Source organism: Balaenoptera musculus, chromosome 9, assembly GCF_009873245.2.
Source record: "Balaenoptera musculus isolate JJ_BM4_2016_0621 chromosome 9, mBalMus1.pri.v3, whole genome shotgun sequence".
Classification (NCBI taxonomy): Eukaryota; Metazoa; Chordata; class Mammalia; order Artiodactyla; family Balaenopteridae; genus Balaenoptera; species Balaenoptera musculus.
Genome location: NC_045793.1, coordinates 63934253 through 63948386, shown reverse-complemented (window position 1 = coordinate 63948386; position 14134 = coordinate 63934253).

The following is a 14134-nucleotide window of genomic DNA, read 5'->3' as shown; positions in this document are numbered from 1 at the left end:
ATATTTATTTTAAGGCTAATATGATTGTTATTTGTAAACAAATTAATATAGTAACTTCCCCCCTTATCAATTAAGGAAATGATTTATTGGGGGGGACTAGATTACTTGCATAAATTCTTTTTTTCTTCATTTCATTTTGCCATATAGATAAATGATTTTTACATTGAATAAGCATGAGCCACACAGACAACTCAAACATAACATGAATATATAAAAGGAAATTTACGCAAAGCTCAAGTGTGAATTATAAAAGATATGGTAAATTTCATGTTTTGGTTTCCCAATATAGAGATTTATCTTACCCTTTCAAAAAAAGCAGGAGGTCTGTCAGCTGAATGAAGAAAGATACCCATCAACTGAATGAAAAAAGATACCCATCAACCTACCTGTTAATAACAGCTGTCAGTCTCAATGTTTTAGGGAAAAATGGTAATGAAGATATAACATGTACATATTAAGGGAACTATTTTTGGTTTGGGAACCTGTAATTTTTGTGTAACAGTTAAATATGCATCTGTTCTCTTATTTCCAATGAGGGAAAAACATGATAACCATCTGAAACCATTTTAGTGTATTTTTAAAGCAAATATGCTTTTCACCCAACAATAATTCACTACAATAGGCATAAAATGAAAATGAAAAGAGACACATGGGAATTTACAAAATTAAACACTATGGCAAGTTTTCTACTTTCCTACATTAACAAAAGAGTTACCCATTTGTGTGAACCTAGGCCTACTATTGGTCTGTGAATTTATTACCATGATCAGGATTAAGGAAAAAGCCCTCAAAGCCCACCTCTAGGAAAAATAAAAAATAAAAAAATAAAGATATGCTTGTATCCTTTATTTATCTTAAAGATGCTCCTTTTTCATTCTTTGTTTCCCCTCCTTTTATACAGCTGTGACATCACCAAGTAGTACTTATGCTTCCTTTCCCTTCTATACATCCTGCTCCCAAATCTTTCAGTTTCATACATCAAAAAATACCTGGCCAATCTTTCATTCTCAGCCTTTAAAACAACTGATGTGCTAATATCATATATATTTTGGAGGAATGTCCTACAGAGCTTTAGAACAGGCTACGAATTATGAATCACTGTCTGGAATCTATACAGTTTCTCATCTGCACTCAAATTATTGCATCATTAGTCGAGGTGCAAGTAATGTTTTAATTTTCAAATGGTCTACCTGAGGCTAATTTGTGAATTCCATATAAAAACTTTGTCCTGCATTCTTGGTTATGGATAGGCAGAAAGTAACCAAGGAGTTGAAGACTAAAAAAAAAAAAAACAGAACAAATTCTAATTTGTGCCTTGAACAACTGCAATACGGAGTTTTGGCTTCCCAGTTTCTAGTTTATCTTGAGTTTTTGTTTTTGTTAATTTTTAAATCAATATAGTTAAAGTATATGTGCTCATGCATAAGGCCCTGTCTGCTGAAAAATGGTTTCAGAGAAAAACAGTATAATTGTCTTGATTCCCCTTTCCCCTCCCACCTACACTATTAAATTAAACATATATATTCAGGTACATAAAACTTTAAAAGTATGAAATTTGTATTTCAATAAAATATCTTAAATTGGTCCTAGTATACAGTAAAAGAAAAAATTTAAATCATCCAATATATTATTATAATAGGAAGCTTCCCATGGGAGGAAGTGATACTAAAAACAAGAACAATTAGGATTAATTGAACTACTGAGCAATGAAAGCAGATCCAGGACTATCTGAACAAAATACAAAAGAGTAGTAATATAAATATGCCATCCTGACAGGAGGCTTTGCCATCCAGAAACACAAGACCCAGCTAAAGCACGTAAACTCATAATTTTTTTAAGAGGAGAAGGAGACACTGTTTTGGTAGATTCAGATGAGCTGTGAAGAAGGTCACCAAGAGACTCTAAGTATTTTAAAAATTACCTTAATCTCATTGGTACAGTGTCTCAGAGCAAGTACACAGCACTGGAAGATGACATTCAGACACCCCAAGACTGTGTTTCCTCAAGTTATTGACACTCACTTCATTCATACCTTATCACTGCATAGGTTTCCATGGAAGAAAATATTGTTGTGGGCTGGAAATTTTTTAAAAACCCATTTAATGTCACTAATTCATAGAGATAAGTATAAAATACTATACATTTATGCATATATGTATATAACATAAACTTTCTGTAAATGTAAAAAAAAAAGTAGTTTCACAAAGTAGTTTTATTACTTCTAATATAAACACTGCTCAAAAAGTGAGGACCAATAAATATTCAAGCGCCAACAAATGTGCAGACTAGGACTCCCATGAGCACAGGTCCTCAATGGTTTTCTAGACACTTCCTTGTATATTTCCTTATGTAACACAAACAGAACAAGTAATCAAGAAAATCGGATTTATAAAGCTCTTCTCATAATAAGAAAAAAAATTTAGACAAAAATTAAGAAAATGATGACTGCCAAACCATTTGCATTCACAGACTTGTGCACTACTTGCCAAAGTCTTGATATTTCGATTATACAGAATAAGGACAAATTAACTGAGTATATAAATACATGATAGGTAACAATAATCCACATTTGTTATTTTAGGCATGTTAGATTTCTTAGAACGTTCTTATATTTTAGTCTGAAGGGAAAAATTTCATTTTAGGAAATAAAAATTCACAGCTATAATTAAAAATTATTTTTCTCATAAAAATCTGAATAAACTATGGAGTCAAACAGCTGTGAGTAAAAGTACAGAGAGAAGGTTAAGTAAATTAACAAAAAGGCAGAGTCAAAGGAAAAAGAAAATGAGTGAATGATAAAAAAAGGACATATTTTTAATAGAAAATACCTACATAGTGCTTGCTGTATGTTAGGCAGTGTTACAGGCTTATTTGTGTATATCTGTATGTGTATGTATTCTAACAGCAAACCTATTATTCCCATTTTGCAGTAAGGAAATTGAAATATAGAGATATTTACCAACTACTCATTGTTGGCGCAGAGATGGGCTTGAACCCAGGAATCTGACTTCCAAGGATGTGATCGTATGTGCTATATAATATACCGCTCCTCAAGAACACTATTAAAGAGGATATATACAAGATAATTTAGCAGAACAAGGAAACATAAAAATATAAAAAGATCAAATATGACTTTGGGATTAGTTATTAGTTGGGAGACAAGAAAAATAGTTAATATCCTTCCCATAAAGCAATCTAAAGTTGTATCAGTGTCAAAGAAAGGACAGGCAATTTTGTCCTTTGCCTGTGAAATCAAATTTATGATGTCCAATGCTGTAAATATTCAGCAATAGCTGTTATCTATAAATATTTAATACAAATGAAGTCATAAGTATAACTCAGACTAAATGCTAATTAAAAAATATAAAGAAGATTGGTAGTTACTTTCCATCCCAAACTTCCAGATGGTGTTTAATCAGTATACGTGACTATATTAGAGAATAGCATAATTTAAATAATAATTCAAAAGCAACTTGTCAGTTATAGCAAGCCACACTGGTAAAGATTCTGTGACTTTATCACAGTGCTTTTACTATATAGTTCTTTTACAATGATCTACTTTACTACAAATTTTGATGCTGCTGGTTTAATAATTCTAGAGTAGTTTGTCTTTAGACCTTGAGAAAACTTAAGTAATACATAAACCACTCAGAGCTTTAAAGAAGCTAGACTTAATTAACTACAAGCAGTATAAGAGGGCTCCGATCATCTTTTTAATACTCTACTTCTGTTAAATAATAATTACAAAGATAGAAAATCGTCTCACAAATAATCTCAAGTGGAAGACATGAGAATGCCTTTAATCAGTTAAACACTCACGAACAATTATTAACTGATATCAATAACATACATGTGTTCAACATAACTGGGCAGAGATTAACCAAGTGTAATTGATTTGATTAATAATATTATAGTTATCCCTGTTCAATTAGGTGTTAAGTATGTATGTGTGTATATACATACATACATATGTATGTACATATGCATGTATTTTATAGATTTCTAAAGTTCCAATACCAATCTCATCTCTAGCTGAACTTCCTGAACCATAAATATACAAAATTAATTCACTAAAATTAATGACAACTTATTTATAAATTAAAACTAATGTTTATCCATTTGGTTTGGTGCACCTTGAAATTTAATGTGTAAGGCTTTATATATAATATAATGTAATAGTGCCTTTAAAAAAAAAAAAACTACATAGCTTTTCTTCTTAAAAAATTTATTTAGTAGAAATAAAAGGTTGGCCTCAGTTTGCTTAGTCTTCTATCTTACCCATAACTAAACTCATAAAAATTCCCATTGAAAAAATAAGAGGTTATAAATTTATAAATGCCCTGATGAAGGACTTTGTGTTGTGGCTAAGAAAATGGTGCCAGAGAGTGTTAGAGTTTAACAGAATTCTAGAAATCACCTAATGTGATGACTTTATTATACAAATAAAGAAACTAAACCCTGGAGAGATTAAGTGATTCAATGAAGTTTTCAAAACCAGTTTTTCTTAGAACTAACTACCATGCCCACTGAATCATAATCCATGGTCCTTTAAAGCATTCAAGATTTGTTAACATACAGACTCTGGAACAATAGGGTTCTAACAGATGTTAATAGCTAGTCTGAAAATAATACAGAAAAAATTCCAGCAGGAAGGATATTTCCAAGAGAACTTAACTATTACTAAAGTATAGACAGATTTTAAAGAAACAAAAAAGGGTAGGAGAGTAACCCAGGGTTACTTAAAGGGCTATCTTAAAGGGATAAGAAGAGGGGAACCTGGTCAAACAGGGAAGGAGAGAGTCATGTATGGAAGACATTTCTGAAAGAATTGATGTTTCACTGGGGAAAAAAATAGAGGTGAGAAAGTAGAGTTGAAATTGGGGGAATGAATAGCTCAACCTCTTCCCTTCCTTTTTTTTTAACATCTTTATTGGAGTATAATTGCTTTACAATGTTGTGTTAGTTTCTGCTTTACAACAAAGTGAATCAGTTATATGTAAACATATATATCCCCATATCCCCTCCCTCTTGCGTCTCCTTCCCTCCCTCCCTATACCACCCCCCTAGGTGGTCACAAAGCACCTAGCTGATCTCCCTGTGCTATGTGTCTGCTTCCCACTAACTACATATTTTACATTTGGTAGTATATATATGTGCATGCCACTCTCTCACTTCGTCCCAGCTTACCCTTCCCCCTCCCTGTGTCCTCAAGTCCATTCTCTATATTTGCATCTTTATTCCTGTCCTGCCCCTAAGTTCATTAGAAAATTTTTTTTTTTAGATTCCATATATATGTTAGCATATATTTGTTTTTCTCTTTCTGACATACTTCACTCTGTATGACAGACTCTAGATCCATCCACCTTAACACAAATAACCCAATTTCGTTTCTTTTTATGGCTGAGTAATATTCCATTCTGTATATGTGCCACATCTTCCTTCTCCATTCATCTGTCGATGGACACTTAGCTTGCTTCCATATCCTGGCTATTGTAAATAGTGCTGCAATGAACACTGTGGTACAGAACTCTTTTTAAATTATGGTTTTCTCAGGGTATATGTCCAGTAGTGGGACTGTGGGGTCATATGGTAGTTCTATTTTTAGTTTTTTAAGGAACCTCCATACTGTTCTCCATAGTGGCTGTATCAATTTACATTCCTACCAAGAGTGCAAAAGGGTTCCCTTTCCTATACACTCTCTCCAGCAATTATTGTTTGTAGATTTTTAATGATGGCCATTCTGATGGGTGTGAGGTGATACCTCATTGTAGTTTTGATTTGAATTTCTCTAATGATTAATGATGTTGAGCATCCTTTCATGTGTTTGTTGGCAATCTGTATATCTTCTCTGGAGAAATGTCTATTTAGGTCTTCTGCTCATTTTCGGATTGGGTTGTTTGTTTTTTTTTTTTTGATATTGAGCTGCATGAGCTGCTTCTAAATTTGGGGGATTAATCCTTTGTCAGTTGCTTCATTTGCAAATATTTTCTCACATTCTGAGGTTTGTCTTTTCGTCTTGTTTATGGTTTCATTTGCTGTGCAAAAGCTTTTAAGTTTCATGAGGTCTCATTTGTTTATTTTTGTTTTTATTTCCATTTCTCAGGGAGGTGGGTCAAAAAGGATCTTGCTGTCATTTATGGCAAGAGTGTTCTTCCCATGTTTTCCTCTAAGAGTTTTAAAATGTCTGGCCTTACCTTTAGGTCTCTAATCCATTTTGAGTTTATTTTTGTGCATGGTGTTAGGGAGTGTTCTAATTTCATTGTTTTACATGTTGCTGTACAGTTTTACCAGCACCACTATTGAACAGGGTGTCTTTTATCCATTGTATATTCTTGCCTCCTTTATCAAAGATAAGGTGACCATGTGTGTGTGGGTTTATCTCTGGGCTTTCTGTCCTGTTCCATTGATCTATATTTCTGTTTTTGTGCCAATACCATACTGTCTTGATTACTGTAGCTTTGTAGTATAGTCTGAAGTCAGGGAGCCTGATTCCCCCAGCTAAGTTTTGCTTTCTCAAGATTCCTTTGGCTATTCAGGGTCTTTTGTGTTTCCATACAAATCGTGAAGATTTTTGTTCTAGTTCTGTGAAAAATGTCATTGGTAGTTTGATAGGGATTGCATTGAATCTGTAGATTGCTTGGGGTAGAATGGTCATTTTTACAATGTTGATTCTTCCAATCCAAGAACATGGTATATGTCCCCATCTGTTTGTAAGGTCTTTAATTTCTTTCATCAGAGTCTTATAGTTTTCTGCATACAGGTCTCTTGTCTCCTTAGGTAGGTTTATTCCTAGGTATTTTATTCTTTTGTTGCAATGGTAAATGGGGGTGTTTCCTTAATTTTTCTTTAAGATTATTCGTCTTTAGTGTATAGGAATGCAAGAGATTTCTGTGCATTAATTTTGTATCCTGGTATTTTACCAAAGTTACTGATTAGCTCTAGTAGTTTTCTGGTAGCATCTTTAGGATTCTCTATATGTAGAATCATGTCATCTGCAAACTCTGACAATTTTACTTCTTCTTTTCCAGTTTGGATTCCTTTTATTTCTTTTTCTTCTCTGATTGCTGTGGCTAAAACTTCCAAAACTATGTTGAATAACCGTGGTGAGAGTGGGAAACCTTGTCTTGTTCCTGATCTTAGAGGAAATGTTTTCAATTTTTCGCCATTAAGAACAGTGTTGGCTGTGGGTTTGTCATATATGGCCTGTATTATGTTAAGTTCCTCTATGTCTACTTTCTGGAGGGTTTTTATCATACATCGGTGTTGAATTTTTTCAAAAGCTTTTTCTGCATCTATTGAGATGATCACATGGTTTTTATCCTTCAGTTTGTGAATATGGTGTATCACATTGATTGATTTGCATATATTGAAGAATCCTTGCATTCCTGGGATAAACCGCACTTGATCATGGTGTATGATCCTTTTAATGTGCTGTTGGATTGTGTTTGCTAGTATTTTGTTGAGGATTTTTGCATCAATGTTCATTAGTGATATTGGCCTGTAGTATTCTTTTTTTGTGACATCTTTGGTTTTGGTATCAGGGTGATGGTGGCCTTGTAGAATGCGTTTAGGAGTGTTCCTCCCTCTGATATATCTTGGAATATTTTGAGAAGGATAGGTGTTATCTCTTCTCTAAATATTTGATAGAATTTGCCTGTGAAGCCATCTGGTCCTGGGCTTTTGTTTGTTGGAAGATTATTAATTACAGTTTCAACTTCAGGGCTTGTGATTGGTCTGTGTATATTTTCTATTTCTTCCTGGTTCAGTCTCGGAAGCTTGTTATATCTTCTTCTTGGATTGATCCCTTGATCATTATGTAGTGTCCTTCTTTGTCTCTTGTAATAGTCTTTATTTTAAAGTCTATTTTGTTTGATATGAGAATTGCTACTCCACCTTTCTTTTGATTTCCATTTGCATGGAATATCTTTTTCCATGCCCTCAATTTCAGTCTGTATGTGTCCCCAGGTCTGAAGTGGGTCTCTTTTAGACAGCATATATATGGGTCTTGTTTTTGTATCCATTCAGCCAGTCTATGTCTTTTGGTGGGAGCATTTAGTCCATTTACATTTAAGGTAATTATCAATATGTATGTTCCTATGACCATTTTCTTAATTGTTTTGGGTTTGTTTTTGTATGTCTTTTCCTTCTCTTTTGTTTCCTATCTAGAGAAGTTCCTTCAGCATTTGTTGTAAACCTGATTTGGTGGTGCTGAATCCTCTTAACTTTTGCTTATCTGTAAAGGTTTTAATTTCTCCATTGAATCTGAATGAGATCCTTGCTGGGTAGAGTAATCTTGGTTGTAGGTTTTTCCCTTTCATCACTTTAAATATGTCCTGCCACTGCCTTCTGGCTTGCAGAGTTTCTGCTGAAACATCAGCTGTTAACCTTATGGGGATTCCCTTGTATGTTTTTTGTTGCTTTTCCCTTGCTTCTTTTAGTATTTTTTCTTTGTATTTAATTTTTGATAGTTTGATTAATATGTGTGTTGGCGTGCTTCTCCTTAGATTTATCCTGTATGGGACTCTCTCCACTTCCTGGACTTGACTGACTATTTCTCTTCCCATGTTAGGGAAGTTTTCAACTATAATCTCTTCAAATATTTTCTCAGACCCTTTCTTTTTCTCTACTTCTTCAGAGACCCCTATAATTCGAATATTGGTGCGTTTAATGCTGTCCCAGACGTCTCCAAGACTGTCCCCTCAGTTCTTTTCATTCTTTTTTTCTTTATTGTGTTCTGCAGTAGTTGTTTCCACTATTTTTTCTTCCAGGTCATCTATCCGTTCTTCTGCCTCAGTTATTCTGCTATTGATTCTTTCTAGAAAATTTTAAATTTCATTTACTGTGTTGTTCATCATTGTTTGTTTGCTCTTCAGTTCTTCTAGGACCTTGTTAAATGTTTCTGTATTTTCTCCATTCTATTTCCAAGATTTTGGATCATCTTTACTATCATTACTCTGAATTATGTTTCACTTAGACTGCCTATTCCTCTTCAGTTATTTGGTCTGGTAGGTTTTACCCTGTTCCTTCATCTGCTGCATATTTCTCTGTCTTCTCATTTTCTTTAACTTACTGTGTTTGGGGTCTCCTTTTCACAGGCTGCAAGTAGTAGTTCCCATTGTTTTTCGTGTCTGCGCACAGTAGGTGAGGTTGGTTCATTGGCTTGTGTAGCCTTCCTGGTGGAGGGGACTGGCGCTTGTGTTCTGGGGGGGTGGGGCTGGATCTTGTCTCTCTGATGAGCAGGGCCGTGTCCAGTGATGTGTTTTGGGGTGTCAGTGAACTTAGTGTGATTTTAGGCAGCCTCTCTGCTAATGGGTGGGATTGTGTTCCTGTCTTGCTAGTTGTTTGGCACGGGGCGTCCAGCACTGAAGCTTGCTGACCATGGGTTAGAGCTGGATCTTAGCATTGAGACGGAGATCTCTGGGAGAGCTGTTGCTGATTGATATTACATGGAGCCAGGCTGTATCTGGTGGTCCAATGTCCTGAACTGGGCTCTCCCACCTCAGATGCTCAGGCCTAACACCAGGCCAGAGCACAAGACCCTGTCAGCCACACAGCTCAGAAGAAAAGGGAGAAAAAAAGAAAGAAAAAATAAATAAATAAAAATAAAAATAAATTATTAAAATAAAAAATAAAAAAGTGGTAATAAAAAAAGAGAGCAACCAAACCAATAAACAAATCCACCAATGATAACAAGTGCTAAAAACTGTACTAAGATAAACATAAAAATGAGAAACAAATTAGTTGCAGACAGCAAACCGCGTCTACAGTTGCTCCTAAAGTCCACTGCCTCAATTTTGGGATGATTCGTTGTCTATTTAGGTATTCCACAGATGCAAGGCACATCAAGTTGATTGTGGGGATTTAATCCACTGCTCCTGAGGCTGCACAGAGAAATTTCCCTTTCTCTTCTTTGCTTGCACAGCTCCTGGGGTTCAGCTTTGGTTTTGGCCCCATCTCTGTGCGTAGGCTGCCCTCAGGCATCTGTTCCCTGCCCTGACAGGAGGGGTTTAAAGCAGTGGCTGATTAGGGGGCTCTTGCTCACTCAGGCTGGGGGAGGGAGGGGTATGGAATGCGGGGCAAGCCTGCAGCAGCAGAGGCTGGCATGATGTTGTAACCCTCAGGCGTGTGGTGCGTTCTCCCAGGGAATTTGCCCCTGGATCACAGGACCCTGGCAGTGGTGGGCTGCACAGGCTCCCAGGGCAGGGTGGGTGTGTGGATAGTGACCTGCGCTTGCACACAGGATTTTTGGTGGCTGCAGGAGCAGCGTTAGCGTTTCATGCCCATCTCTGGTGTCCAAGCTGATAGCCATGGCTCACGCCCGTCTCCAGAGCTCGTTTAGGTGGTTCTCTGCCTTCTGTGGGCAGACGGGGAAGGAATCCCCTCTCCTCGCGCACCACAAAACAATGCTCTCTTGCCTCTTAGGCAGGTCCAGACTTTTTCCCGGACTCCCTCCCGGCTAGCTGTGGCGCCCTAGCCCCCTTCAGGATGTGTTCATGCAGCCAACCCCAGTCCTCTCCCTGGGATCTGACCTCCGAAGCCTGAGCCTCAGCTCCCAGCCACCACCTGCCCTGGTGGGTGAGCAGACAAGCCTCTCAGGCTGGTGAGTGCTGGCTGGCGCCTATCCTCTGTGTGGGAATCTCTCTGCTTTGCCCTCTGCACCCCTGTTGCTGTGCTCTCCTCAGTGGCTCCGAAGCTTCCCCACGCCCAGCCCCTGTCTTCGCCAGTAAAGGGGCTTACTAGTGTGTGGAAACTTTTCCTCCTTCACAGCTCCCTCCCAGAGGTGCAGGTCCTGTCCTTTCTTAGGTCTGTTTTTTCTTTTTTCTTTTGCCCTACCCAGGTACGTGGGGAGTTTCTTGCCTTTTGGGAAGTCTGAGGTCTTCTGCCAGCGTTTAGTAGCTGTTCTGTAGGAGTTGTTCCACATGTAGATGTATTTTTGATGTATTTTTTGGGGGACAGTGATCTCCACGTCTTACTCATCCGCCACCTTGAAGGTCCCCCTTCTCTTTCCTGTTATTAGCACAAGCAAACCCTCATGGAAAGGCAATGAAACCTGTTGCTGTAACCCATACTGGTCAGCCTCCCAAGGCAGAAAACAAAGTAGTGAAGGGTAGATGAAAGTTCTAGGTAGGGCAGACTGAAGGTATATAGCAATACAGCCACAGAAACTTTGGAAACAAATAAATAAATAAATAAATAAATAAATAAATAAATAAATAGCTTTGTTCACTGGACATAACAGAATCTTAACTGAGACTCTCTAAGATGGAATAGAGCAATCGGTGTGTTTAGAAATCTGAATATTTCTTTTCAACACACCAATATTTAAATCTTGCATATAAATAATAATGTATAATAATGGCTCAGGAAACCCTGGAATACATTCCACTTTACATAAAATTTTAAGATCTTAGTAGAATTCTCTGAAACTCACATGTAGTATTTCTAGAAGGTTTATGATATTCTGGAAGCATTTTAAAGAATCTGTTTCCAAATTTCTTGCACCAGAAGAACCAAGCAATATGACTTTGGTAACTTTCTGCTGGCTCCAAAAAGAAATAACAATCTAACAAATCTAAAAGCAGTTACAAAGTTCTACTCATTCTTTACCACAACTCCAAAGCTCTTCCCCAACAGTTAAAAAAAAGAAGAAAAAAAAAAAAAAAAAGAGAGATAGACATGAAAGTCTATAGTTACAAAGTTACTCTAACACTAAATTTTTGCAAGATTCTTAGGCTATGCATGAGTGACATAATATCACTTGAGGGTAGATTGTGATACATTAAAAGATGTTTTCACTAAACCCTAAACCAACTACCAAAATAACAAAGAGAACTAATAAGACGGTAAGGAAAATAAAATTTAAACATAAAAAAATCCCAAAGAAGGCAGAAAAAGGGAACAAAGAACAGATGGATAAGTAGAAAATAGATAGTAAGAGAATAAAATCTAACTTTATCAATAATCATATTAAACTACTGTGGTTTAGACACTCCAATTAAAAGGAAGAGATTTTTCAGATTGGATAAAATAGAAAGTTACAACTGTATGATGCCTATAAGAAATGCATTTTATAAAGATGTAGATACATTAAAAGTGAAATGATAGAAAAAAGGACAGACCATGCTAATAATTAGCCAAAACAAACCTTCAGTGTCACACAAGGTAGGTTCAACACAATTAATCAAAATAATATAAGATTAATAAGTGTTCATGTCCTTAATAACCAAACTTCAAAATACTTAGAATAAAAACTGTTAGAACTGCCAGGAGAAATATACAAATTCACCATTATGGCCAAATATTAGAATATTCCCCCTTCAATAATTGATATAAAATGTAGACAGAGTAAATCAGTAAAATTATAGAAAACACTTTCAACCAATATGACCTAATGGACATTTATAGAACACTCCATTCAACAATAACAGAATATACATTGTTAAGATAGACCATTTATTAAGATAGACCATATTCTGGGTTATAAAATGAGTTTCAATAAGTTTAAAAGGATTCATATCATACACAGAATGTTCTCTTCCCATAATGGAATTTAATTAGAAATTTAGTCCTAAAATACAATGGGAAAACTGTGAACCATGTGGAAACTAAATTTAAAAAATTCTAAATAATCCATGGGTCACAAAAGACATCAGAAAGAAAATATTTTGAACTGAATGACAATGAAAACACAATATATCAGAACTTGTGATTTACTGCTAAAGCAGTATATGGGATTGGAAGGGGCAGAACTTACAGCACTAAATGCCTATATGAGAAAAGAATAAAGTTCTCAAATAAACAACCTCAACTAAAGAAACTGGAAAAAGACAAATAAAATAAACCCAAAGCAAGCAAAATGGATAAAATAATAAAAATAAAAGTGGAAGTCCACGGAAAAGAAAATAGAAAAAAAATACAGAAAACTCAATGAAACTAAAAGTGTTTTTTAGATTAAATTAATAGAAATTGATAATCCTCTAGCCAAACTGATCGTAAAAAAAGAAACAAATTACCAATATCAGGATTGAGGTAGTTGATATCAGTACAGGGTCTATAGATATTTACAAGATAATAAAGAAACCTGGTGATAACTTTAAATTTGACAGGTTTTAAGAAATTAAAATGGTCCTATGAAAAAGGAATTGTGAAAGTTCACTCAAGAATAAATTAGCTTATCATGAATAGTTCTAGATTTACTAAAGAAATTGAATTTGTAGTTATAAATCTACTAACAAAGAATATTCCAGTCCTGTTGACTTTATGGGTGAGTACTACCAAACGTTTTAAAAAAAAGCAATAGCAGCCACATAGCACAGGGAGATCAGCTCGGTGCTTTGTGACCACCTAGAGGGGTGGGAGGGAGACACAAGAGGGAGGAGATATGGGGATATATGTATATGTATAGCTGATTCACTTTGTTATAAAGCAGAAACTAACACACCATTGTAATGAAATTATACTCCAATAAAGATGTTAAAAAAAAGCAATAATATCAATTCTATACAACCTCTTCCAGAAAACTGAAAAGCAAGCAATGCTCCTCAACTTATTCTATAAAGCAGTAATACCCTGATTCTAAAACTAGAGAAAGGAGTTACAAAACAATAAAACTTATCAACTGATAACCTTCATTAATGTAGATGCCAAAGTTCTAAACAAAATTTTAGCAAATTGAATTCAACAATATACAATATAAAAAGGATAATAGGGCTTCCCTGGTGGCACAGTGGTTGAGAATCTGCCTGCCAATGCAGGGGACACGGGTTCAAGCCCTGGTCTGGGAAGATCCCACATGCCGCGGAGCAGCTAGGCCCATGAGCCACAACTACCGAGCCTGCGTGTCTGGAGCCTGTGCTCCGCAACAAGAGAGGCCACGATAGTGAGAGGCCTGCGCACTGCGATGAAGAGTGGCCCCCGCTTGCCGCAACTAGAGAAAGCCCTCGCACAGAAACGAAGACTCAACACAGCCAAAAATAAATAAATAAATAAATTAATAAATAAAACTCCAATCTCTAAGAAAAAAAAAAGGATAATACATGTCAAGAGGAGTTTTTCATAGGAATGTAAACTTGGTTTAAAATTCAAAATCAAAATCAATCAATGCAATTAACCATTTTAAAAGCAACCAAAAATG